This window comes from Tenrec ecaudatus, chromosome 2, assembly GCF_050624435.1.
Source record: "Tenrec ecaudatus isolate mTenEca1 chromosome 2, mTenEca1.hap1, whole genome shotgun sequence".
In the NCBI taxonomy this organism is placed as follows: domain Eukaryota; kingdom Metazoa; phylum Chordata; class Mammalia; order Afrosoricida; family Tenrecidae; genus Tenrec; species Tenrec ecaudatus.
The window spans coordinates 263485634-263513356 of record NC_134531.1 but is presented as its reverse complement, the minus strand read 5'-3'; the positions used below and the strand labels follow the sequence as shown (position 1 = coordinate 263513356).

General features: G+C 39.5%; 1 pseudogene; it reads right to left on the bottom strand.

Annotated features, from left to right (window-relative positions):
• Positions 1 to 268: 268 nt before the first annotated feature.
• LOC142440604 (serine hydroxymethyltransferase, cytosolic pseudogene) lies at positions 269 to 27706 on the bottom strand (annotated as a pseudogene).
• Between the last annotated feature and the right edge of the window lie 17 nt (positions 27707 to 27723).

Sequence of the window (27723 nt, the reverse complement as noted above, 5' to 3'; positions counted from 1 at the left end):
GGGGGGGGGAGGGGATGGGGGATAGTTGTGTGACATTGCCATCTAAATTTAAGCCCCATAACAACCTGCCCCAGAATTAGTGTCCCAGAATAGTTGTTACACCCGCCGTGATTTGTGAAGAAGCTACCTGAAGAGGGCTCAGAAGCGAGCCTGCTCCGAGGATACAGACTAGCGAGGTTCCTGCTGGGGCAGTTCTCTGGCTCCTTGGTGCCCACCCTCCCTGCTCTGTGCTGCACTGGGGGAGGGAGACCCGGAGCCCGCAGCCCCTTTAGGAGTCAGGCAGACCGGGCAGAGGGAAAAGGGCAGCAGAGCTCTCCACGTCCTTCCGGAGGGCACTGACGGCACGCTGGTGCTTCTCTTCGCCCGCCAGCTTCTCCCGGAATTCCTTCGGGGTGGCCTTGGCGCCCACATCTTCCTGAATCTGCAGCGTCAGCTCTATTCCTCTGTGGATAAAGTGGGCGACTTGCCGGAACTCTTCTTCCAGGAGTCCTCGGGACGTCAGTGCCGGGGTGCCCAGTCTCAGTCCACTGGGCCGGAGGGCGCTTTTGTCCCCTGGGCAGGTGTTCTTGTTGCAGGCAATAGAACAGGCTTCCAGCACCTTCTCAGCCCTTCCGCCATCAGTGCCTTTGGACCGAAGATCCACAAGAATCAAATGGTTGTCGGAGCCCCTGTTACGATGCTGTAACCCAGCTCCGTCAGGGCCTGGGGCAGGGCCCTGCAGTTGGCCACCACCTGGTACTGATAAGCTCGGAACTCTTGTGGGGACCGCCCTGAAGGCCCGGGAAGACGGCAGCGTTGATGAGTGACGCCAGGTTGTACAGAATCTCCTTGCCAGTCTTGGGGTCCAGGCTGCGCGCTCCTTTCCTGTAGAAGATCATCGCGGCCCGGCAGCCTCTCAGGGTCTTGTGGGTGGTGGTGGTGGACACCACGTGGCAGTGCTCAAAGGGGGAGGGCACCACGCCGGCGGCCACCAGCCCACTGATGTGCGTCTTGTCCGCCATGAGGTAAGCCCCGTTTTCGTCGGCAATCTTTCTCAGGAGGGCGTAGTCCAGGTTCCAGGAGTAGCAGCTGATGCCTCGGATAATCAGCTTCGGGCGGAAAAGGAGGGCGTTCTCCTCCAGCTGGTCGTAGTTGATGTAGCCTGTGTCCGGGTGCACCTTATAAAGCATGGACTCAAAGAAGATGGATGTAGCTGATATCTTCTTCTCCGTCATGAACCCATGCGTCAGATGGCCTCCGTCGGGCAAGTCCAGGCCCATGATGCGCCCATGGGGCTCCATCAGGGCAGTGTACACCGCAAAGTTGGCCGGGGAGCCTGAGTAGGGCTGGAGGTTGACCCACCAGGACTGGGGGTCCAGGTGATAGGCCTGCAGTGCCCTCTTCTGGCAGAGGACCTCCAGCTCATCAACAAACTGTTCCGCCATAGTACCTCTGGCCTGGGTAGCCCTCGGAGTACTTGTTTAGGCATGACCCTAGAGCTTTCAAAACTGCGCGGCTGGCAAAGTTCTCTGAGGCAATCAGCTCCAGTCCGACCTTCTGCCGATTGCTCTCCTTCTTGATGATGTTGAAAACCGGATTAGAACAGCGCAAAACAAAGCAGCCTCGGTTCCCAAGTGCGACACCCAACAAGCACTGGAGCCGGACTCTGGACTCTACTCCTCGCCGCTCACTCCTAGCCCCTGCAACATTTTTCACAAGCAGAAAATAAAATTCCACAACCACACACTGGTCTCTTAAATTAGCCATCACAAAAGAATAAGTTTTGAGCGAAACTGCTTTTATGAAAAAATTCACTGTGATCAGAGAGAACCTTTCCAGGTGATACCACTAGGTGCATGAACTCAGAACAAGTTACTCAATGCTCTTCTAGTGGGTAAAATGCGTACTTCAAAACTCTAAAATTCTGATTTTTGGGGTACCCCTTTGTATATATGCATGTATGTATATATCTATACAGTATATATGAAGTATATATGTATATACATATAATGTGGAGGAGGATTTGATATACTATATTTCAAAGAAATAGCTCACACGTTTGTACAGGTAAGCAAGTTCCCATTCCCTGGGTCCAATACCAAGTTGGAAGTTTCTCATGAGATGTGGAGCTGCAGGGGTTAATGTTGTCCATAGATCAGATGTCAGGATTCTGGTTGCATGGGCTACTGTTAACTCCCAGAATCTGTTGGCAATATGACAGGCTGCAAACTCAAGTTCAAAGAACCAGACATTGTAGAACAAGCTAGATGCAGGATCCAGATCCAACCAAAATCAAGCAAAAAGTAAGCAAGTTTTTCCAAATTATCCACATATATTGGAGGCAGGCTACACTCCCAAAGAAATTTCCTTTCACTTGATTTCATCAGGGCTGTGATATGAATAGGTTTTCATCTTATCATAACCTTCTTACAAGTGAATGAACACTCATAACACAGCACCCCCTTTTATGGAAGCAATTACACTGTGTTATATCACATGATGGGAATTGCGAAATTAACTGCCAACCCACTGACAATTCTAGCCCAACCAAATTAACAACAACAACAAAAACTATCAGACCATCACAATAATTCATATACACAATTTTCTTAAAATTTTCTCCTTCATTGTCAGTTTTTTGCGCATGCACAGTGGCTGAAAATACCGTAGCGTGGTTCAGGTGCACCTTAATTCTCAAAGTAGTACCATTGGTTTTAACATTTATAAAAGGTGTAAGCAGATTTTCCCATTGAAATACATTGTTGTTTCATTTTTTAGTGCTGCCTCCATTACTGTTGAATTTGGATCCAAGGAAAATAACATCCTTACCAGTCTTTTCAAGATGTTGTTTACTGGTTCAGTTGCGAGGCTGTTTGTGAAGGCAATAGTCTTTAATCTTCAACAGTAAGTGCTTCAGGTTCACTTCACTTTTCAGTACATAGTTCTGTCACTCAATCTTTGGGTCTTTGTCTAAATCTATTAACCAATTGAGATTTAGTGGACACAATGTGAGATAGTTAAAGTGTATTGTACCAACCTGGCTGATGAAGGGGTCAATTGAAGGGAAGAGAGATAAATGGCTTGGTGAGCCTCGCCTTTCTAGTTCTCAGGTCTCTTGCTTTGTGATGGTTGGACCAGGGGCAGCTGCCTTAGCCATTTCCCTGCTTCAGCTGGCAAGGCTGACTTCCTACAAGACATCCCCGAGGAGAAGCTACATGGACCTACCCTGATGCAGCCCGGGGTGCTGGAGCAGCCATGTGGAGACCCCTGCCAGTGCTGAGATGCTTACATGTTCACTGACTTGGCTTTCCTCCTGCAGTTGGCATCATTGTGTCTGTTTTGTGAGATGGAGAAGGACTTTGTGGATTGGTGTCAGACATATGGGTTAATGTTGGACTTGTGGGCTTGGGCAGCACTGGGTTGGGATATTTCCTTGAAGTGCACTTACCCTTTATATAAAACTCTCTCTTATACATATGAGTTTCTGTGGATTTGTTTTTCTAATGTACCTAGACTAACACATAATGTAAAATAAAGAGAAATATTTGTTTGTTTTTTTTTAGGGAGGGGTGTATGCAGACAGGTAGCAGTGTGAGAACTTAAGTCCAAAATACTATGGAACTCCCCAAATTAGGGTAATCTGTGTCTTTAATCCTTTAAATGTTTAGGATTCTCACTTTTTCCACCTCTTCTTTCCCTCTACCTCATCTATTTTATAACTGTCTAATCTTTTTCTGCAGATATTTCCGGGGTGCTACTAAAGTGGATCTTGGGAAAACAATGGGTCAGACACTGTGTTCTTTTCTGGAGATGCTTGGGTCCATTTACAGATTTATCCCTTCACTAAGTAAATACATAAATAAGATGAAAATAATATAAAGGTAAACTAAAATAAAACAAAAATGATTTGCTTGCAAGAGAATATAGACTCCCTTTTTCCCATTGTCCTCAAATTATTTTTTAGGTTTCATTTACATATATTGTAGCATTACATAATTATGTGAAAGTATACTTATAAACTTCTCAAACATGAGGTGTGTACTCATACAAAACCACTGAAATACTAATAGCTAACCTAAGTTTGATATGATTAACAATATAATTTGATTAAGTTTAATGAAGACATGGAAAATGCACAAGTAGTGACGTCACTGATTCTATTCCAACATGTCACACAGTGGTCTAAAGGAGTGCAGGTCCTTAGCTAGCACACCGCGTGGCGATGTTATTGAGTCTTGCTAGTCAAGGATTGATCTTGTTCAGGTTGAAATAATGCTTTAAATGATAACATGTAAATTAAAAGAGTTCAACATGTTGTCAGTATGATTCCAAAAGCAAATTCAAGCACTGATTTTTTTGATGGCTACTGATTGCACAAGAGGTCCTTGAGACGTTGCAGATCTATTACATTTATTGCTCATATTCATATGACTCTGAAAATAAACTTACCTTATTTTAAAAAGATGATTGAACGCCTGAAGATTTCCTAAAATTTTGTTTACAGATACTCCTCTTTGAGAAACACTATTGTGTACTGTGTAAGACGATTTCTGTGTTATCGGAGAGACAATGTTGTATGGTGGGCTGGCAAGTCATTTCTGACTCATGCCAATCATGAGGGACAGAGTAGAACTGTTCCATAGAATCTCCCAGCTGAAATCTTCACAAGAGGAGAAAAGTTTTAGGTGTTTAATCTTACTCAGACTTTGGAGTTTGAAGCACCCATCTTTCCATTTGTAGCAGAAGGTTTAGCCATTGCAGCCCCAGGGCTCCCTAAACAGGTAATAGAACATCATGTTAAACCCTGGGCATTTACAAGGTCAGGATTAGGTTTTAAAAGGCAAACGACCTGTGAAATAAGTGGATATTCTACATATATGTTAGAAGTGTGTTTCTATAGCTTTGAGATTTTTTGGTTTGGGGCTGGATAGCAAATTAAACATAAAAGTCGGTGCTAGTCTATTCGCTTTACACAAATACATAGTTTAAAATATATAAAACTGTTTAAGCATTACCATTCAGAACATTTTTGAACACGTATTTTGGAATTTCCTTCAAAGTCACTTTATAAGCAAACATTGTCTTCATACAAACAGAAACCCTGTAACTACTGCACATGTCGAGCAGAGCAATGGACAGCAAATGGGTTCCTGGCTTCCCTTTGACACAGCTTTGAGAAAGTAATATTCACTTGAATATGTGACTCGGAGCACTGTTTTTCTTTGCTTAGCACAGTTTCTGCTGCCCTGATTTGGTATTTTTAGTGGTTTCTTTTCCTTGTTTCATTATTTGTGTAACAATTTAGTAAGAGCTTATTTTTCAAGATTACTGCATCTCATTATGTTTTTAAAATCTCTTATCAAAACTCATTCTCCATAACATAATTTTTTGATAGGGGTTGGGGTGAAAAGGAAAAAAATTGGTTTTGATTTTGATAGACTTTTTATTTAAACTATTTTATTTGTAAAAGAATGGCTAGAAAGCTATTTAGTGGTAGCTTCAGAAGCCATGATGGTGCTTCTGAGGAAGTATTCGACTGCTAATCACACGGTCAGCGGTTCCCACCAACCTGCAGCTCCTTGGGAGACAGATGCAACTATCTGTTGCCATAAAGACTTCCAGCTTTGAAAACCTAATAGAGGGTAGCTGTGAGTTAGAATCGCCCCTGTGCTAGTATTTCTACCCCCCACCATGATATTGGCTTATCTTTCCATATACTTATGCCACAGTTAGCTTAAATATTTGTTGAATTTTTGCATATAGTTGCATGAACATATATTAAACCTGGTGCTCAAGTTGTCAGAAATGGTATACTAACATTGTGTTTGAAAAGATATTTAGATAGTATACCTATTATTAGATGATATAAAGCATGACAAAATTCACAGTCTCAATGTAGCATAGAACACTAGAACTAGCAAAGAAATGGCCCACACAATTATGGAGGCTGGGAAATCCCAGATCTATGGGATTTAGAGGATTCTCTTTATTCATACAGTTTCAGTGACAGATCAGATGACTGGCTACTGCTGGGAAGGCTGGGAAAACGGGCCTCCAGACAAGACCAATGGGCACTGGTTGCAGGAACATCACGCAAATACCTCTCATGGCTGTGGAAGCTAGAAAGTCCCAAATCCCGTGTTTCACACAACTCACTTTAAGGACCGAGCCTACCAAACTCAAACTGGAAAGTCAGAAGGCAGGTTGCTGACCTGGGGCAGTGGAACCTGGTGAATCAGATCAGAGGATATTATCGTTAGCTCAAGTCCCCCCAAACCAGAGGTCATATAAAAATAAGCCAGACGTGGGATCCAGAGCAAGAGAAAGCAATTTGTTGCAATGTTCCTATAAATTGGAAGAAAACCGATAAACTTCCAAATAAACTGAGGGTGATGGCGTCAGTGCCTCCCACCTTAATTCTGCTGATTAACATAGTGGGCAACTCACTCGAAAACAGAATTGTACCTACAGACACAGATGTTTTTTTTTTTTTATTAGGTGTCACTGGGCTGTCACCTACAGTGACCCTAAGTACAGCAGACTGAAACACAGCCTGGACCTGCTCTCTCTCAAGGAGCCCCAGGTTGGTGTGAGCCGCTGACCGTGTGATTAGCAGTCTAATTATACTTACTCAGAAGCACCATCAAGGCTTCTGCAGCTACTACTAAATAGATTTCTAGCCCTTTTTTTACAAATAAAATATTTTAAATCAAATCTCTATCAAAATCACATTTTTTTTCTTTTCACCCCATCCCCCTATCGAAAAATAACCAACAGTGTTTGTTATGTTTGATTCCGCAATGGCAGCCACTGTGTCAATTCATCTCATTGAGAGTCTTCATTTTTAGACTTCCCTTCTTTCTCAAACACAATGTTTTTCTGGGAACTTGTCTCTGAGGATAAAATGTCCAGAATACACGAGAAAAAATGTCAGTCTTTTCTTCCACGGAGAATTCTGGTTAAAGTTCTTCCGAGACAGATTTGCTTGTTCTGGTAGCTCATGGTACTACTGATATTCTTTGCCAACATCATGCTTCAAATGCATCCACCCTTCCTTGGCTTCCTTATCATTGTCCATGCACACGAGGCAAGTGAGCATATCACGGCTCGAACCAGATGCACCTTGATCCTCAAAGTAGCACCTTTGCTCTTCAACACTTTAAAGAAGTCTCATATGGCAGATTTGCCCAATGTAGCACAAAGGCATAAAAGAGAAGACTTTCCCTACATTACAAATGGAAGACTATAGCTAAAAGGACCACATTAACTAACTTTACACAGGACTACAGCTTTATTACACTAGGAAAAAAGAAAAGAGTCCATGCTCAAGGAAGTTTTAGATATGGGGAATTAAATCAGGCAAAATAGACTCATTTCACATAAACTTCTCTTTGACTATAATATAATAATTTGTTTTTTAACTTTCTAGTAGGAGACAGTTATATAAAAAATGTGGCCCAAGTACTATTCTACTTTTCTTACAGGTCATATATCAAGAACAGGGAAAAAAAAGAGTTCTTATTCTAAAGTGTGCATTATTACTGTAATATATTGATGAAATATTTTGTTTATTTTGGAGAATGACTGTAATTTCATGCCACAATTTTAATGGACTATTACCAATATATAACATGATTAAAATATATTTAATTTTGTTACTGTACAAATCCATGTGGGAACTATAATTAAGTAGTGACCTGAAACTCAGGTGGAAGTGTTAACCAAAATGCTGATTACTAAGGATTAAAATTGATTTACTTGTCATTGAATGATGAAATCAATACTTTGACCTTAACAATTAATTTTAATAGGCAATTAGAATGCTTTAAAATAATTAATATTGTCTTATTGTATTAAAATATTGATAAGGTTTATATGTGCAGTTTATTGTTAATTTAGTTCATTCATTTTTGGATGGTCTTCCAACTTACTTATTTCATGTTGCCCTTTAATGAAGGTCAAAAATTGACTCAAATCTGGCACTGGACTTTTCATTCATTTGCTTAATGAGTATTCATTAAGACTTAGTATTTTCCAAATATGCTTTAAGTGTTTAATATACAATAAATATAAACTAATAAATCTTAATATCATTAAATTTAATTTTAAATTTAATTTTATATAATAATCAGTAGATAAAAGTTTTGTGTGTGTATTTCAGAGGTTGTTACATGATCTAGAGTAGGATCATTCAGAGAAGAGGGCTAGGGTCAGGGCTTCTGTTTAAAAGTTAAGTAGTATGACCAAAGCCATTATCTCTTATAAAGCAGAAGCAAGCTCCTAAGAAATCAGACTCGTGTGTATAGATATATATGTTTGGAGAACATAACAGACAGACAACATAGAAAGCACAAAAGTGCTCAGGAGAAATTCTGTCTAGTATGCTCAATAAATAGCAAGACCTGAACTGAATGGGCATAAAAGTACTAGGGGATGAGGTTAAAAAAAAGATTAATAAAAAGGGAAATAGATCATGTAGGGTACTCTACAACATCATAAGAACTTTGGCTTTTACTGTAAGCTGGGAAGCCCTTGGAGGAATTTCTGCAGAAAAACAACATGGTAGGGCCTGTTTTAAAAGAAATCCTCTAAAGTAGAGAAAGACTAAAGAAGAAATGCAGATGTGGCTTTTGTAGTGATTTAGATAAATTATGGTGTGGATTAGGGTGTCTATGGTCTAAGTATTGTCCAATAGCTAGTTTCTGAGCATATATAGAGTCAAGAAGATTTTCTGACAGACTGGCTATAGGTATGACATCAAAATTTTAGTCTCATCACTTACAAAGATGTAGTGGTCATATATTTGAAAGAAGAAAGTTGAGGATAACCAATGAGGAAGGTGAGATGCATCTGAGACTTCAAAAGAGAAAGTTTAAATATATAATTGAAATCACTGATTTGGGTCTGGAAAAGAGATCTGAACTACAGACACAAATTGTGGAGTTGTCTGCATGAAGTCGGGTCTTCAAACAATGGAATCACCCAGAGAGTGAAAGAAGACAAGAGGAGCAATGGATCCTAAGAGCCTCAGGATATACATAGATTGGTGAAATGAAGGAGGAGAAAAGAATTGAACTGGGAAGACATGGCTAATGAGACAGAAAGATACTGGAAGAATTACTGAAAAGCTTAGTCAAGAGTCTGCTCATGAAAATGAGGAGCTGATTCCCAGGACCCAAGCAGAAAGTGAGTTTTGAGAATGAGGAGGCCAGTGGATGTATAAGTGTGCTTTACACAATTGATGTATGTGTGTATTGTGATAAGAGTTGTATGAGCCCCAATAAAATGATTTTTAAAAAAAGAAATAAAAGGACATATTACATTGTGCCAAAAAAAAGAGTATGCTCATGAAAACAATAGGAGATGAAAGAGGAGAATTCACCATGGGTAGCTCAATTTGAATGGGATCTTTGTGAAAAAATAGTTCAATGTTAGCTGCTAACCCAAACGTTAGCACTTTGGCCCCACTAGCAGTTCTGCAGAAGAAAAGAACTGTGGATCTCTTCCTATAAAGATTACAATTTAGGAACCCATATGGAGTAGTGTTACTCTGTCCTATGAGTTTGAACCAGCTCAACAGCACATAACACACAGAGGTTGACTTTAGTAATGGATACCTTGAGCGCAACAGAGAACAAAGTATTGAAAGCTTTTGCTATGAAAGCAGAGAAGAGAAATAAAACATTCTCTGAATACGAAGCAAGAAGTTTTCATTTTGTTTTTACATTTTTAAAGATAGAATAAATTAAGAACAAAATGGGGTATACAATGGGAAAATCATTCCGTATATATTCATGAGGAATGTTTTCACAGCCCCAGTAGTACAGTCTTGGTAACACAATAGGTTAAGCATTGACGTGCTAACTGCAAGATTAGTGGTTCAAATCCACCAGGTGACCAGCTGCTCAGCTTGAAAAGAAAGAGGATGTGGTTTGTTTCACGAAGAATCATAGCCTCAGAGACCCTAAAGAGTGTTTCTCCTCTGTCTTATATGGTTGCTATGAGTTGGCGTTGACTTGATGCCCATGAGCTTTGGGTCTGGGTAGCAAAATGAGTGGAAAGTAACTAAAGTCATGTTCTTTTGCTGAGTATGATGAGTGATGAGAAGAGCAGAAAGTTAAAAGTTGGTGATTAATTTTCCACTTACATTAGTAATTCACCTATGGATAATTTAACATTATTATTATTTAAATAATATTGGTGTTTAAATGCAACCATGCAAAGATGTTTAAGCTGGAATGTATAAATTCTTATTACAACACACTCCAATTCCATGTCCCAGAGGTAGCAACTATAAATAGTTTTGTGTCTATCCTTTTAGACATTTTCTATGAATATATAAACAGATAGTTTTTTAAACCAATATTGCTTCACACTATTCATGGCCCTCATACTTATTTTTCCACTCAATATATCACAAGCATACTTCCATGCTTGTACTTAGAGATCTATCTCATTCTACACCTACATAATGTTGTATTGTATTGCTGAGCCACAAATTATTTAAATAATCACTTTTTGATTTAGATTACTTCCAGTTTGGGTGATTGTGGATAATGCAAAAATGAATATCTTATGCAAAGATGTTTATTAGTTCTTGTGTTATTTCTCTAAAGAAGATTACTAGAAGAGGGATTGCTTTTGTGGTCGTAGGCACATTTTCATAGTTTCTACAAAATGAATAGCCAAAGACAACAAAGCAAAGCTATTAGTCATCCACATCCTCATCAGTTCTAGAGATGAAGATGGTATCGCATGACAATATATATTTATTAACTAGATACTATTGAGATTAAAGCAATTTTAATAGTTGAACCTTTTCGTTTCAAAAATTTCCATGTAAATTGTATTTCTCATCTTCTATCCTTCCCCTTTCTTCCCAATATGTTATTCTTAAGAAGTCTTTCTTGTGGTCGATATTATTTGCTTTTCAATCAATCCTAACTCATGGGGAGACCACGGGGGTGCAGAGCAGAACTGCTCTATGGGGTTTTCAAGGCTGCAATGTCTTAGAAGCAAATTGCCAGGCTGAACTTCTGATGGGCCTGGGCACCAATCTTTCAGTTAATAATCAAGTTTTTCACATTGGCATTACCAGAGTGTCTGAGAATTTTTTCTAATTTTTTACCACAATTTCAGATAATTATCATTTTATTGTCTTCTTTCTCCTAGTATATAGCCACCATGAGAGGAAAGATTTGTGTATATTTGATTCAATTTGTATCCTGAGTGTCTATCAAGAGGATGACACTTTATGTAGGAACTCAAGATACTGAATGAATCTCAAATGGGTTAGTTTGGAATATATATTCATTTATGATGATGCATTTTTACTACAAATATAAATATCAATGGTAATGTTTTATTTTGTGTTTTCTGACAAGCAATGTAATATGAACCATGCTGTATCTTTTTTTTTAATTGGGGCTCATAAGGCTCTTATCACAGTCTGTACATACATCAATTGAGCAAAGCACCCTTATACATTCGTTGCACTCATCATTCTCATAATTCACCTTCCACTTGGGTTCCTGGAATCAGCTCGGTTTCCCTTTTTTTCTCCGTCCCCCTCCCTCCCTGATCCCACCCCTGGTCCCTTGATAGTTTATAAATAATTATTATATCTTCTCTTACACTCCCCAGTGTCTCCCCTCACCCGCCTCCCCATTGCCCATCTCCCAGAGAGGAGATCACACATAGATCTCCAAGATCGGTTCTCGCTTTCCACACCCCCTTCCCTCCCGGTGTCGCCACTCCCACCGCTGGTGTTGAGAGGTTCGTCTGTCCTATATTCCCTGTGCCTCCAGATCCCCACTGCACCGCTGTACATCCTCTGGTATAACCAGGTCCGCAAGGTAGAATTGGGGTCATGATGATTGGGACTGGAGGAAGCGTTCAAGAACTAGAGGAAGGTTTTTAGTTTCATTGTTGCTACACTGAACCCTGAGTGACCCATCTCCTTCCCACTACCCCTCTGGAAGGGATGTCCAGCTGTCTACAGATGGGCATTGGGTCCCCATCATGTACTCTTTCACGGTGATGTGATTCTCACCACCACCCCACCTTTGTTGTTGGAGACCTGGTCTCCTCTGCCCTTTACGATCACCTATGTTGGTGTGCTGCTTCCGTGTGGGCTTGGTTGCCTCTGGGCTAGATGGCCGCCTGTTTACTTTCAAGCCTTTAAGTCCCCAGGCTTAAAGTAGCCGGGCACCATCAGCCCTCTTCACCACACTTTATGCTGTATCTTTTCTTTTATAAATTTACTTTGATCTAATATGTTATAATTTTGAGACTTAGTCCTGTTAGTGCTAGATCCATAGTTGCTCAGTGGGCTGCTTGTTGGGTGCTAACTATAAAATTGGCAATTGGGAACCACCAATGCTTTACAAGAAGAAAATTGGGCTTTCTACTCCCTTAAAGATTTACAGTCTTGGAAACCTACTGGGACATTTCTACTCTGTCTTATAGGGTCACTACAAGTTGAAATTAACTCAATGGCAATGAGTTTTTTTGTTTGTTTGTTTAGTTTCTTTTCTGATGAGTCATGGTAATACTTTAAACCTTGTTATTTTATATAAATGGCTGAGTAGTGTTACAAGAAAGAGCCAAGGTTAAACCAGACCAAAGTCAGTGTCATTGCATCGATGCTGACTCATGGCAACCACATGGGCTGACCAACTGTTCTTTGGAAGAGAGACGGAGTAGATCACTTCTGTAAATATTTATAGCCCTGAAAATTCTATAGAGGAATCTCTATATCTAAATTAATCCAGTCAAATTGACTGTATTTAATGGGTATATTTATGGGCTTTTAATTTATTTCTCAAGAGAAAGATGAGGCTTTCTACTCAAAAAAAAAAAGTTACAGTCTCAGAAACCCGTAGGGTCAGTTCTACCCTGCTGTCATATGGCGCAATTATGGGTCAGTATGTACTTTTTGGCCATGAGTCAGCGTCTGGGTATTTTATTTCTAGTAGTCTATTTGTGTATTATTGTATCAATACCAACAGTTTTGAAAACTGTGCTAGTTGGTAGACTAGAGAAACAAATTCATAGACACTCGTGTGTATAATAAGCAGCTTTATATACAAGAGCAAATGAATATTGAGAAACCACCCCATTCTAGTCCAGATCAAATCCATAAGTCAGTATTAGCCCATATGTCCAATACCATCTATAAATCCCTCTTCAGACTCACACAACACATGTGATGATGCCAAATGCAAGAAGAACACAGGCCAGTGGGTGGGAAGTCTTATGGATCCAGTGACAGTGGATGCATCTCAGCACTGGCATGGGTCTCCACATGGCTCGCCCAGCTCCAGGGCTCCGGCTCCATCGTTATTGCTCCCTGTGGCTTGTCACCAGGAGTGTCTCACAGGGCAAGAAGTGTGTGCCGCTTCCAGAGAGGAAGACAGGAGTTCCTAGAATCCTCAGCCGAAGGCCATGTGCACATGGAGGCCTCATTGGCTATGACCTGATTGGCAGACTAGACTCCATTCTTTTGCAAGTTGACAGAAGATTATGTAACTGCCACATCTAGCTATTTTTTACTATATATTTTACTTTATATAGATCTTGTGTAAATGTTCTGAAATTTAACCTTGGGTATGTGTCATGGTTAGGGATCATGCCAGTTACTCCCTGGTAATGTAAAAGTGGAGCTCAGCCTCCTCAGTATAAGTCTTTTGCTTTAAGAGAGAGACCAAGCAGAATCTAATCTATTTCTAATCCTCTTTGGCCATCTGTCATCCGCAGGAGCTGGAGCTCATGTCTGGTTCCTTATCTTTTGTTGCATCACCTGCTTATTCCATGAGCCATCAGTGGACTACCAACCATGCATTCATTTAGCAGAATTTGGACCTCTTCATACAATTAGCTGTGCCCCCAACTTCTTTTGCTTCCCCATCCTGCTTACTGTACCACCAGCTTCCACGGATCAGGAGAGACCTGACTTGAACAAGATTGGAATTACCTATTTTTACAACTACGCAAATAATATTTAATATAAATTCCTTTCTATAAACAATACATAAAAGCATCACTGTTTTTTTTTCTGTAGAAAACCCAGTCTAATACAGGATGTTTGTGTGTTAGTCCGGGTACTTTAAAAAAAACAAATCCACAGAAACTCATGCATACGAGAGTTTTATATAAAGGTTAAATGCATATCAAGAGAACATCCCAACCCAGTGCTGCCCAAGCCCACAAATCCAACAGTAACCCAATGTCCAACACCAATCCACAAAGTCCTCCTCCATCTCACAAAACAGACACAAAGATGCCGACTGGAGGAGGAAAGCAGAATCAGTGAATGTGTAAACATCTCAGCGCTGGCAGTGGTCTCCACAGGGCTGCTCCAGCACCCAGGGCTGCATTGGGGTAGGTTCACTCGGCTTCTCCTCAGAGATGTCTTGCAGGAAGTCAGCCTTGCAAGCTGAAGCAGGGAACTTCTAAGACAACTGCATCCTGGTCTGACCATCAGAAAGCAAGAGGCCTGAGAACCCAAAAGGTGAGGCTCAACAAGCCATTTATCCCTCCGCCATTCAATTAACCCCACCTGTGTTTATCGGCCAGGTTGACACAATTAACTACCTGCCTCAGTATGTCGAAGCAATAAATGGTAAGACTTTTCCCCTCAAAATTTGGACTTTTTATGAGGAGGATCAGTTTCTGGGAAAAGACATTATGCCTAGTAAAATAGCGGGTCATGGAAAAGTCGAAGATCCTCAATGAGGTTGATTGACTCATAGTGGATACAACATGGGCTCAAATATAACAATAATTCTGTGGATGGCACAGCTTTGAACAGCGTTTTGTTCTGTTGTACATAGGTTCACTTTACTCTATGACACCTAGCAACAAAATGTATTTATGTACATTGTAGGCATTTTGGTGGTGATACAAATGGTATTTTTCTCTTTTTTTCCTTTCCTAACCCTAACCCTAAGATACAAAAGGTATTATAATGTTTTTTAGCCAAATTTCAGTTGTTCATTATTGGCACATAGGCCAGTAATTTGTTTTTTTTATATTAACTTTGTATCCTAAACCTTGAAATTATGTTATAAATTATTGTTAATTTCAGGAGGGGTTTTTTTCTGTTGCTATCTCTTTGTAATAAGTTTTACTCTTATTCTAATATCTATTTCAACTCTTTAGTACTTTTAAATGTGCTACCTAAATTCTCACATATGTATTTTAAACAGTATTTTAATTGTTATTAATTATTCAGTGGTCAGATAATGGACCTATTGGATAACAATTCTTTGCAATTTGTTGAGATTTGCTTTTGGTTAGCCAATTTTTAATGTGTATTATTAACTTTAAAAGGTATAAATGTAATGTCTCTAAAGTAAGTTTACATTAATATGACAACACTATTACTTAATCTGTACTTCTCATGAATTATTTATTATTATGTCAACTGTTTTCAGTAAATATTATTTTATAATCGAAATATGTGTCATTATTTTTATTTTATGTTGTTATTTTATTTATCCAAATATTACTACAATCTGTTTTACAAGCATTATTACTTATTTCTCACACCTTACTTATCATTCACTTTGATTCTTAATAAAGTGCAACTCTTACTATGTACCAGCAGTAGTGATGATATTTTATGATAATAGACACAGGCACCTGCTGATGAGAATGACTGACATCTAAGTGCTAGAAGAGATTTGCAGAAGTTTTTTGTTGTGTAATGCATTACTCCATTAACTGTTGAATCAGAGAAAGGTCTTTAAGATAGTGAGAAAAAACTAGGGTGGAAACGGCATTTGTAATCTAAAATATTGCATCATGAAATGCCAATGGAATTTCTTGGGACATATTTTAATATTTTAATCACTATTTGCATGCAAACTAACTGACTAAGAGGACTGTGTTCAGGAGGAATAAACATTTTGTCCATGGTATATAAAAATTCCATTGCCTATCCCATTTTAAATAGTAGTTTAGCGCAGTATGGAATCCTCGGCCAAATGTTTCAAGAAACTGATGAAGCATTAAGGCATTCACTCAACTATTCCAGGAAATTTGAAAGACAACTACTGGGCCGACTAACTGGAAAAATCAGTATTTGTTCCCATTCCAAAGAAAGATAACCCTGAAGAATGCCCAAACTATATTACGATGTCATTGATAACACATGCATGTGAGTTTTGCTGAACCATCCAACAAAGGTTGCAGCAGTAAACTGACAGGGAGCTGCCACAGGTTCAGTTCAAATTCAGAAGAGGACGTGAAACCAAGAATACCATGGCTGATGTCAGATGCATCTTGCTGAAAACAGAGAATACCAAAAAGATGTTTACTCGTGTTTCATTGACAATGAAAAGGCACTCAACGGTGTAGATCATTTTTTAAAGTGTGCATACCTGGAAGAGGAATAGGAGTTTCAGAAAACCTAATTGTGTTCATGTGGAACATGTACACGGAGCAAGAGGCAATTGTGTGACCAGCACAAGGGCATATTCCATGGTTTAAAATCAGGAAAGGTGTGCTTTGGAAGAAGTATCACCAGAGTGCTCTTTACAGTCAAGGATGGGGAGACTTTGGGCAAGTTGTCAGGAGAGACCAGTCCCTGGAGAAGGACATCATGTTTGGTAAAGAGAAAGAGAAATGACAAAGAGAAGAAGGCCTTCAACTAGATGGATTGACATCGTGACTGCAACAATGGGCTCAAGCACAGGAACAATGGTGAGGTTGCCTCAGGATGGGACAATGTTTCCTTCTGTTGTACACTGGGTCACTGGCTCCGTGACACCTAACAACAATAACAAAATCTCTTGTTGAAGATGAAGAAAACTAAAACAAGTCCACACGAGTCAAAATATGGCCTTAAATATATTCCACCTGAATTTCAAAAACATCTCAAGAATAAATCTGACACATTGAAAAATAATAACAGTTTCCTGGGAGAACATGATTCCAGAAGATTAAAGTGGATATCAGAAGAGACCCTGAAACTTGCTCTTACTCTTCTTGTAAGTCAAGCAAATGGAGGGAATGATGAAGTCAAAGTGGCGGATAGAAAATGTCAAAGGACTGCTCAAGAAGACAAAGTAGAATATTATAACAGAATGAACAAAGAACTAGAGTTAGAACCCAAAAAGGAAGAGCACACTAAACATATCTTAAACTGAAGAAAAAGTCTAACTTCAAGTTGCAAGACTGAAAAATCCTATGCACAAAATATTGAATGACACAGGAATCATCAAAAGGATTAGGAATTAAGACAGAGTTACTGAACCAAAAGAAGTAGTGGGCGTTCCGCCATTACAGGAAGTAGCATATGAGCAAGAACCAGTGGAGCTGAAGGAAGGAGGTCAAATTGTATTGAAATAATTAGCCAAAAACAAGGCTGCAGGAATTGATGGAATACCAATTGAAATGTTACAAAAAGCAAGAAACAATGGAAACTCTTACTCGTCTATGGTAGGATATTTGGCAGACAACTACCTGGGTAACTGATAAAAAGAGGTCCATATTTATACGTATACCAAAGCAAGATGACCCAATAGAGAGCTCAAATTATAGACAAATATCATTGAGCTCACATGCACTTAAAGTTTTGCTGAAGATCACCCAACAAGTTTGTAACAGTATCTTTAAAGGCAGCTGAGAGATGGAGAAGAGGACATGGAACAAGGAATTTCATTGTTAACGTCTTTTGTACTTAGGCTAAAAGCAAAGAATACCATAAAGATGTTTACTTTTTTATTGACTGTGCAAAGGCATTAGATTTTGTGTGTTTTATCAAACTATAGATAAGCTTGAGAAGAAAGGTACTATGGGAGCGTTTAAATGTGTGGATGTTGAATTTGTACAGGGATCAAGCAGCAGTTGTGCTAACAGTACGAGGTATGTTGCAGAGTTTAAAATCAGGAAATGTGTATGTCTTGGTTTATCCTTTCACTAATTCAATCTGCATGTTGAGCAGCTAATCAGAGAATCTGGCATAAATGAAGAATAATGCAACATCGGGACTGGAGGAAAGCTTGTTAACAACTTTTTTTATGCAGATGACACAATCTTGCTTGTTGAAAGCGAGGAAGACTGAACACTTACCGATGATGGTAGGATTGCAGCCTTCAGAATGGATTACAACTCAATGTAAAGCAAACCAAAAATCTCACAATTCAACCAATAAGTAACATCACTGTAAGTGGAGAAACGAATGAACGTGACAAGGATTTCATCTTGCTTGGATTCACAATTCATGTTTGTGGAAGCAGTGGTCAAGAGACTAAAGGATGCATCGCATTGGGTAAATCTGCTGCACAAGCCTCTTTAAAGTGTGAAAAGGAAAAGATGGCATTTGCCACCAGCCCTTATTCAAGTCTGACATCTACTAACAATCTCTCGTTAAACAAGTGCTACTGTTTGTTTAGCCTCTATCATCAAATGCTCAAAGACACCTCATTCCGCCTGCTAGTCTCCTGCACAGTTGAGTTCAGCTCTTTTGCTTCCTGAACTGGAGATCCCACTGTAACCACATTGGTTATGGACTGGAAAGTCCACTGCAGTCATCTCACACCAATCACTTGATTCTCACAGCTTATGTCATCATATATCGTCTTGGGCCCTCTTTGATGCTAAAGTTCTCTCTGACTTCTGTGTCTAGGAGGATTTCAGTGTAGGGACCCTGGGTCCAAAGGACATGCTCCACTCCTGGAGCTTCTTAAGGGTAGTGATATCCTCTTCAATGACTGGGCCACCGATTCTTGCAAGCCTAGTAAGTTGTAAAAATGAAACAATTCCTTACCTGGACCAGAGTTATCTGGTTTTCATACTCACTGCCATCAGCATAAAGATTGTTTAATATGTCCTCATCTACTTTACATGCTTGTTTTTATAATGAGCAACATTTATGAGTATATTCTTCATTGTCAGTCAAATTCTTTGTCACTAACCTGTGGATCTTTCTGTGACTCAACAGTTAATGGGTTAATGTTTTACCCAACAAGAGACGTCTACAATTTTGCTCTAGCATTAGATGGTGTGCATGCTGATCAGTCAGTGCCTCTGAACGATCATTATGAAATAGTTACCTCTACTGACACATAGCAGTTGCACTTCAGTAAGAAGCAAGGGAATGATAATGATGTGGGACAGAATAACAATGCTAGAAAAATAAATTTCTAGTAAATATCTGTATACGTAAATTAAAGAATTTACATACACAACATGATAAATAGCATAATATAGCGTGATAGCATCACACAAACCACATAAAATGTATAATACACAAAGAGAATGTCAAATCTTACTATAATTTCAAAGTTGTCTCTTCCTTTTTACTGTTTTCACTTAACTATTTCTTAGGGGGTGGAGGGGGCAGTTGGAATGGGGAAAAAGAAAGACATGTGTGGCAGGCAGATAGGGCACTGACCCACCCAAGGGGAGGGTATTGTTTGTGTCTCCACAGGGAAAGAGGGACCAGACTTAAATCCAGTGTTACGGGATGCAAATTCAGTGTGCAGGCAGGTAGTGGGGAGCCAGTGGAGGGGCCTGAGGGCTCTGCCCCCATACCAGGTACTTGGACCACTGCCCCTCCCCCCAGAAGAATTTACTTTACAGGACAGCACTGAAGCTGCAGCTAGGGAAGAGGCACATGTCTGATCAGAGCACATGGGAGCAAATGAATTGGGAGCAATAGAGAGTGGAGCACATCCTGGCCCACCAGGCCTGGAGGACAATATCCCTGTTCCGAACAGCCAATGCACAGAGTGGACCATATGGCTGATCCCACTATGAGATACAATGTCCCTCGCTGATCCATGACTCTACAGGGGACATCACTGGAGACTCAGTGTCAGGATTGGCCCTGCCTGACCCTCGACACTGAGGCAAAGCACTAAAGACCTGCGGTAGAACAACTGGCAGAGCAGAGCAGGGAGCTCTGAGGGAGTGCAAAGGATAGACTCTGTGGCCAGAGAATGGTACCCCATCGGACTTGACTGGAGGACACACCTAGATGTCAAATATCAGACCTTGATCTATTTACAAGTTATTCTTCCTTTTTTAAATTTTGTCTTTTCTTTCGATTAATTATTGTTTTTATGGGTCATTGGTTTTCTTTTTGTTGTCATCATTGGGTTCTTATTCCTTGCCTATCTTGCTATGCCTTGATTTTTGGTGCTTATTATTATCTCTACAGATCTATCTAGATACGATAGGCTGGATGAACAGTCTGGAGGAGAAAACAATGGGACCAATGGTTCTGGGGGTTGGGAATTGTAGGGGGGGGCAGGAGTAAGGAGGTGATGTTGACTAATCCTGGGACAGGGGAGCAATAAGTGATCCAAAATTAGTGGCAAGGAGGGTGTGAGAGGCCTGGTAGGGATTCAACAAGAGCGATGTAACCAAGAGAAATTACTGAAGCCCAAATGAAGGCTGAGCATGACAAGAGGAAAATTAAAGGAAATAGAGGAAAGAACAAGGAGACAAAAGGTATTTATAGAGGTCTAAAAACAGGCATGTACATACATAAATATATTTATATAAGATGGTGGGGAAATAGATCCACATTCATATATTTATAAGTTTAGTGTTAAGGCAGCAGATGGACATTGGACCTCCACTCAAGTACTTACTCAATGCAAGAAAACTTTGTTTCATTAAATTGCCATCCCATGATGCACACCTTTCCCCACACGATCGCTGAAGACAAATGTGTACATAAGCAAATGTGGTGAAGAAAGCTGATGGTGCCTGGCTATCAAAAAATATAGCGCCTGGGGTCTTAAGCCTTGCTGATAAACAAGCAGCCATCTAGCTCAGAAGCTTCAAATCCTACATGGAAGAAGCACACCAGCCTGTGTGACCACGAGGTGTAGAAGGGACCAGGTATGAGACATTAAACAACAAAAATTCATGTCAGTGGGTGCCTATCTTCCCGATAGGATATGTTTGCATAAGCAAATATTGTGAAGAAAGCCCATGGTGCCTGGCTATCAAAAGATATAGTGTCTGGGGTCTTAAAGGCTTGAAGAAAAACAAGTGGCCATCTATCTCAGAAGCAACAAAGCCTACAAGGATGAAGCACAGCAGCTAATTGGCCACAAGGTGTCGAATGAGGGTGAGTCCAGAGTGGAATCTCAAAGTCCATCTGTAGGCAACTCGACACCCCTTTATTGAAGGTTTGTGGGGAGGAGAGGAGCCAGTCAGGGTGCAGGGTAGCAACGATGAAACATAACTTTCCTCTAGTTCTTAAATGCTTCCTCCCCCCACATTATCATGATCCCAATTCTGCCTTACAAATCTGGATAGACCAGAGGATGTAGATGGGTACAGATGTGCTTTAAATTCCATACAAAATTTTAATCCTTTAACAGTTTAATTCATATTTGATTTCTGTCATCATAATAAAAGTTGCGTTAATATCCATAAAACAAAACATCCACCACAATTCAGTTGTTCTATTGTAAACCTTTACAGAAGCAGGTAGCTTGCTCTCCTTCCCTCGCAGCCTCGTGGTTAGCAGTCCAGTACTTACCAGACAGCACCTGGGTCCTTGTGACACGGATAGAGCTCTTGATATAGTTTCATTTTCTTGTTGTTGATAAAGACATTCATTTTTCTCCTATCAAGCTCCCATCTTGATGATGAATGATCAGGTACACATTTGTAGGAGCTTGTAAATTAATTCTCTATGTTAAGATCTCATAAAAATAGAAAGAGTAAGACTTTTATTGAGGAGTAAGGTAATGACCACAATAGCAAGTGACCACAGAATGTAATAAAGACAACTATATTAAAAATATGTAAGATATTTGGTGAGAAATCCAAACTTGTTTCTGTTTGTTCAGCAACATATTTTATGTAGGGCAGGAGCCTTTTAAAAATTAGATTATCCAGTGATGGAACATGAAAATTTAGGGAAATAGGGTAGCATGCATGAACGTATCCTTATTTGAATAAAGTGAATTGAATTTTTTTTGTTTATATCAGTTGATTCTTCAAACTCATGATTCCAACTTTGGAAAATGAATGCAGAAAATATTAATATAGAAAAGTAAATGAATATAGAATGAGGGACAATGAGATATGTGAACATGTGTGGTGTTGCCATATCTGTTTTAAATCCACCAATTGAGACATATTTAAGGAATGCATTACAAACAAGGGATTGTGCTTGTTTTTAAATAATTATTAGTTGGGACAAAACTGAGATAATACAAATGTGTTTTATGGCACAAGTGTGGAGGGAAAATAATACCATCGATGTTGAGAGAAGAGAGGCGAACGTGGAAAAACAATATGGTAACAAAAATGAGGTAGAAATAAGATTTGGGTAATTTTTTTGCACTTTCAACCAATTCAAGATCAAAGTTGATGTGTAACTAAAGGAAGAAAATATGGAGTTTTATAACCAAACAATTTATGCTCTGTATTCATTATGACTGGGATTATTGTGGTCAAATTTAACGTCATTATAACTATTAATAACTTCAGAGTTATTAGTTAATAGTTATTAATAGCCAATAGTTATTAATAGCCAATAGTTATTAATAGCCAATCGTTATTAATAACTTCAGTTATTAATAGCCAACTTTAATATAGTAATATAATGTAGCCTATTATACATATAAAGTTATTAAACTGAATTTTAATGGAATTTATCAGCTTATTTATGTAAGTAACAAAAGTAACCATTATATGGTGGTTATTCCTTACCTAGCTCAAGGCATAAAAGCTTTTTCCATGCATACTGGAACAAGAGTTAGTTGATGTTTAGTATTATAAGATAGTATTGTCAAATGTTTACACCTTAAATATTTAATTACTTGAACTTGTGACTATTAAGTTGCATAGATTTTCAAAAATTAATGAGTGGTTTATATATGTTTTATGTTGGTCTGAGAACTGAGATCCACATGTCTAAATCTTTACATGTTAACTTGATGATAACTTCCACTGTCTTTCAATAACACTTTAATTAAGATATCATTTGCTTCAAAATGAGACCTAATTCTGCCATGTTCAGTGTATATGTTTTCTTATCCAAAAGTACTTAGTATGACTGTGTTAACTTCCAGACTTAAAAATAATATGAGCATATTACTTAATTCCATGTATTTATAAATGTCATATCAGCAATCAAACTGTCCATACATTTCATTAAGGCACCTTGCTTTTCCACACCACTGCCTTATAAGAATAACAGATATGACCATCTGAGTATTTTCAAAGCAATTTAAAACATTATGTGTGGTGAATATTAAAGATATTTTGAGGTTATTCTTTTAAATATAATAAAAACCTAATAAATAAAAATTAGGTTGGATATGCACTAAAATTTTACAAACATTTTCCATATTCTTATGGATATTAAAAACTTAATTTTACTTTAGGATGTCTAAATTGTCTTGAAATATACAGAGAAGAGAACTGTACTAATTCACAGATCCATTCAGAAAAAAAACAAGAAGAAGAAAGAAAAAAATTCATTGCCACGGAGGAGATACCGACCCTTTCCATATTTCAATCACATCAAGTAGAATTATACAATGGCTACAACAATCAGTTACCAAACATTCTTTTTCTGTGCCATCTCCCTTTTACCCAACACCACCTCTGGACTGTCCTCCCCACCAAACCCCTTATTCTATTTGCTGTCCCTATAGGTTCATCAATCCTGGGTTTCATAAACCCCCAAATGAAAAAGCATATACCCCAGGTTTAAGAGGTGACTTCCATTGACATAACAACTCTGAGATACACTCCACTATGAACAAAACAAACAAACAAAACAATGTCTCTGGGTTTCATTTACCAAAAAAAGCAGAAAAATAACACAGTTTCAAGTGGGTGACCCCTGGTGACGCACCACTGAGGTACACCCTACTATGAACAAGCATAAGCAAATTAAAGCAGATTGTCCATCACAGGATATCTGGAATAATATGTATCTTGATACAGCCTATAGGGCATCTGAGATAATTATTGTTCCAGCCTGGCCAATAAACACAAGTGGGATTAATTGAAGGGCGGAGAGATAAATGCTTCTGTGAGCCTCGCCTTTCTTGTCTCTAGCTCTTTGATCATCGGACCAGTGTGCGGCTGCCTTGCTTGTTCTGTGCTACAATTTACAGGCTACGCTACCTGTGGGATGCCTAGCCATTGGACTGTGTCACTGTAAGTTGAGGTCCCTTTAAGACCACACGATTGGAATGTACATCTCTGGAGCTGGGGACTGATGGTTGGTGACCTGGCTGACAGTTGGTGACCTGCCTTGCTGTTTGCTGTCTGTGCTGAGATAGCCTGGATCTCTCTACAGAGGACTACCTGGCGGCCCTCAAGACTTAAAGGACTGCCAATGTCTCACAACTCTCTCACGGGAGTGAGTTGCAGTGAGCCATTTGTACTGCTTCATAATTTAACTGTTCATTTCTTGTATTATCTATCTGTATATAATTTAGCAGTTCATTTCTTGTGATATATAATTTACTAGCAATCTGATTTTGTTTCTCTAGAGAACCCTGTCTAACACAGCATCACTGTAACAAGACCTTGTTTTTTTACCAACCAACAACATACTGCTTTTGTCTTAACTGTCTTCTGCTTCCTGAGACCCATGCATTTTCAGACTTATCCCTCAGGTTACAAGTGTGTCTGAGGTGAGTCCAGTTCACCCCATATGGCCTCTGGAGCATTCCTTGTGCCCCAAAGATCCAGAATTCAGTGTCCTAGCATCCCACGTCCCTGGCCTGGTTCCCATGAACCCCCCAGATGCCTTAGGTTAATTTTTCCCTCCTGTTGCATACTCTTAAAGACACTCCCCACCTAATCTCCCCAAAAGTATCCTCCATATGGCTCCCCCACCTGGAAGTCAACTCTCTCTCTTCTCTTCACAACAGACATGCACCTAATATCTCCCCAAAGTGACTGTATTTCCTCTTGCTCTCCTGCACTGCACCTTTCATCTGTAAGCCCCAAACCACCTCCCTCTTTGGGGAACCTCACCCCAGATCCACATAGCAACCACTCAGCATCCAGTACCACTCCATCCCACCCTTTTCTTTCCCCCGACCATTTGATCCTAGTTGGCCAGAGGCTTCCTCCACCCAAGTGACCTCCATTATTCTTACCTGGAGCAGATGATATGTGGTTCATTGGCACTGGTCAGGCTCTTCACCAGGCTGTCTGGTCCCCAGACCAAAGACCAGACTGCCTCCAAGCCTGAGCTTGTGCCTGTTTGGCTGCTTGTTCCTATCTCAGTGGACTCAGACAGTGTTTCTCCTTTTCTGCTTGACTAACTTCATTCAGTACAATGTCTTCCAGATCCCTCCATGAGTTGAGTTGTTTCATGGTTTCATCCCTGCTTTTTAGGGTTGTGTGTACCAGTTTCTTTATCCACTCTTTCTTTAAATAGATAATTTTATTGAGGACCCTTACAGCTCTTATATCAATCCACACATCAATGTATCAAGCATATTTATATATATATATATTGCCATCATCAGTTTCAAAACATTTTCTATTTGAACCCTTGGTGTCAGCTCCTCTTTTTTTCCTTCCCTCTCCCACCTTCCCACCCTCATGATCTCATTCTAAATTATTATTATTTTCATGTCTTACACCGTCCACTATTTCACTTTACCCATGTTTCTTTTGTTCATCCCCTTGCGGGGTTGGGGTGGGAGTGGGGTGTTGTTCTACGTCAAGCATTGTGATCTACTTCCCCTTTCTACCCCTCTCCCTCCACCTCCTCCCTACCCTCCTAGTATCGCTACTTCCACTGTTATTCCTTAGGGAGTTATTTGTCCCAGCTTCCATGTGTCAATGGCAATATTTATCTGTATCAGTGTACATGCTTCAGTCTAGCTGGATTTGTAAGGTAGAACTGAGTTTATGATAGTTGGGGTGGGAGGGGCTTTAAAGAACTAGAGGACTGTTGTGTGTTTCACCTGTACTATACTGTACCCTGGCTGGCTTCTCTCATCCTTGTGACCCTTCTCTGAGGGGATGTCCAATTATCTACAGATGGGTTTTTGGTCTTCACTCTGACCCCTCATTTGCATTGATATAATTGTTACTTTTGGGTCTTCTGATGCCTGATACCTGATCCCATCTTCACCTTATGATCACATATTCATGATCCTCTCTTCACTTCATGAACACATAGGTTTTGTTGCTTCCCTGTTACATGGCCACTTGTTTAACTTCAAGCCTTTAAGATTTCAGACTCTATATTTTCTGATGTTCTTGCATTGAAGGAGTACTTGAGTAAACATCCAATATCTGTCTGCTACCTTAATACTTAACATAAAAATATATACACTTAGGCCTATATCCTTATGATTATACATTAATATATTTACAGATATGCATGCCTATATTTATACCTCTATAAATGTCTTTTCCCTGTGAGTTCTTTCCTCTACTTCCTTTATTTTTCTTCATGTCCCACTATCATTTGACCTTCACTTGGCTCTCAGTAATTCCTTGCAGCTACATTGCACTTGATCAAACTCCACCAGGCATTCTACATCCTCCTTGTCATCGCTTTTAGAACTCTTGTTGTTCCCTTGTCTCTGAGTTTAACCACTCTTCTGTTGATGGAGATTTAGGCTGTGTGGAGGTTCTTGCTATTGTGAACACTGTTGCGATAAATATGGGGGAGCAAATGTCTGTTTCTTATTTCTTTGGGGTATATGCCCAGTAATGGTATTGCTGGATTATATGGTAGTTCATTTACCATCTGTTTTAAGTATCACCATATTGGCTTCCACAGTGACTGTATGTATTTACAAGTCCACTAGCAGTGACTAAGTTTCTGTCTTACGACACCCTCTCCAACATTTGTTGTTCTGTTTTTGTTTGTCTGTTTGTTTATTTGAATTGGGCTACAGTTATAGGCATTAGGTGGTACCTTAGTTTGCTTTGATTTACATTTCCTAGATGGCTAGTGACCGGGAGCATTTCTTCATGTTTTCATTAGCCATTTGAGTGTCATCCTTTGTGAGTCATCTGTTCAGGTCCTTTGCCCACCTTCTTAGAGGACTGTTATTTTTTTGTGGCTTGTAAAATTCTGTACTTTTAGTAATTAGTCCTTACATCATTTCTAAATATATTTTCCCCATCTGTGGGCTCTCTTTTTACTCTTTTTAATGAAGTCTTTCGATATTTTTAATAGGTCCCACTCATCTATTTTATCTTCCATGGAGTGTGTTTCCTTTGTTATTGCTAATTGCCCGTGCATTCCCTGCACTAGGGCTCCTTGCTTGGTCCCACTTTTCTCATTGATTATCCTGATAGCTTTGAGTCTTACATTTAATTCTTTTTTTCCCCCACATTTAGTTTGTTCTTTTGCATGCATGCAATACTTTTTTGTCTTGTGTTTTATTTTTAAACTATCACGGTAAACTACAGTGTTCTTTGATTCAGAATGGCAAATTCCAGCTCACTAATATTTCCCCTCACTAACCCCTAGAATATTCATCTTTATACGTTCCCTTTCAATGACTCCCCGTATTAATACATCGTACATTCTAAGTTCCAGTTAGTAATAGACTTTGCAGCTGTATTTTTCTCATTTTGAGTCATGCCCCATGAGGAATTCCCAAAGGCTCTATTCTTCACTCATGTTGTCATAATGACTGACGTTCCCTCCAAATGTAGCTCTTGACCTCAGGGGCTCATTTTCTGGCACTTCCTCTGGCCATATTCTGCTACTGTTCATTAGGTTTTCTGTAGCTTGCAATGTTTCCATGCTGTCCGCATCTTTTT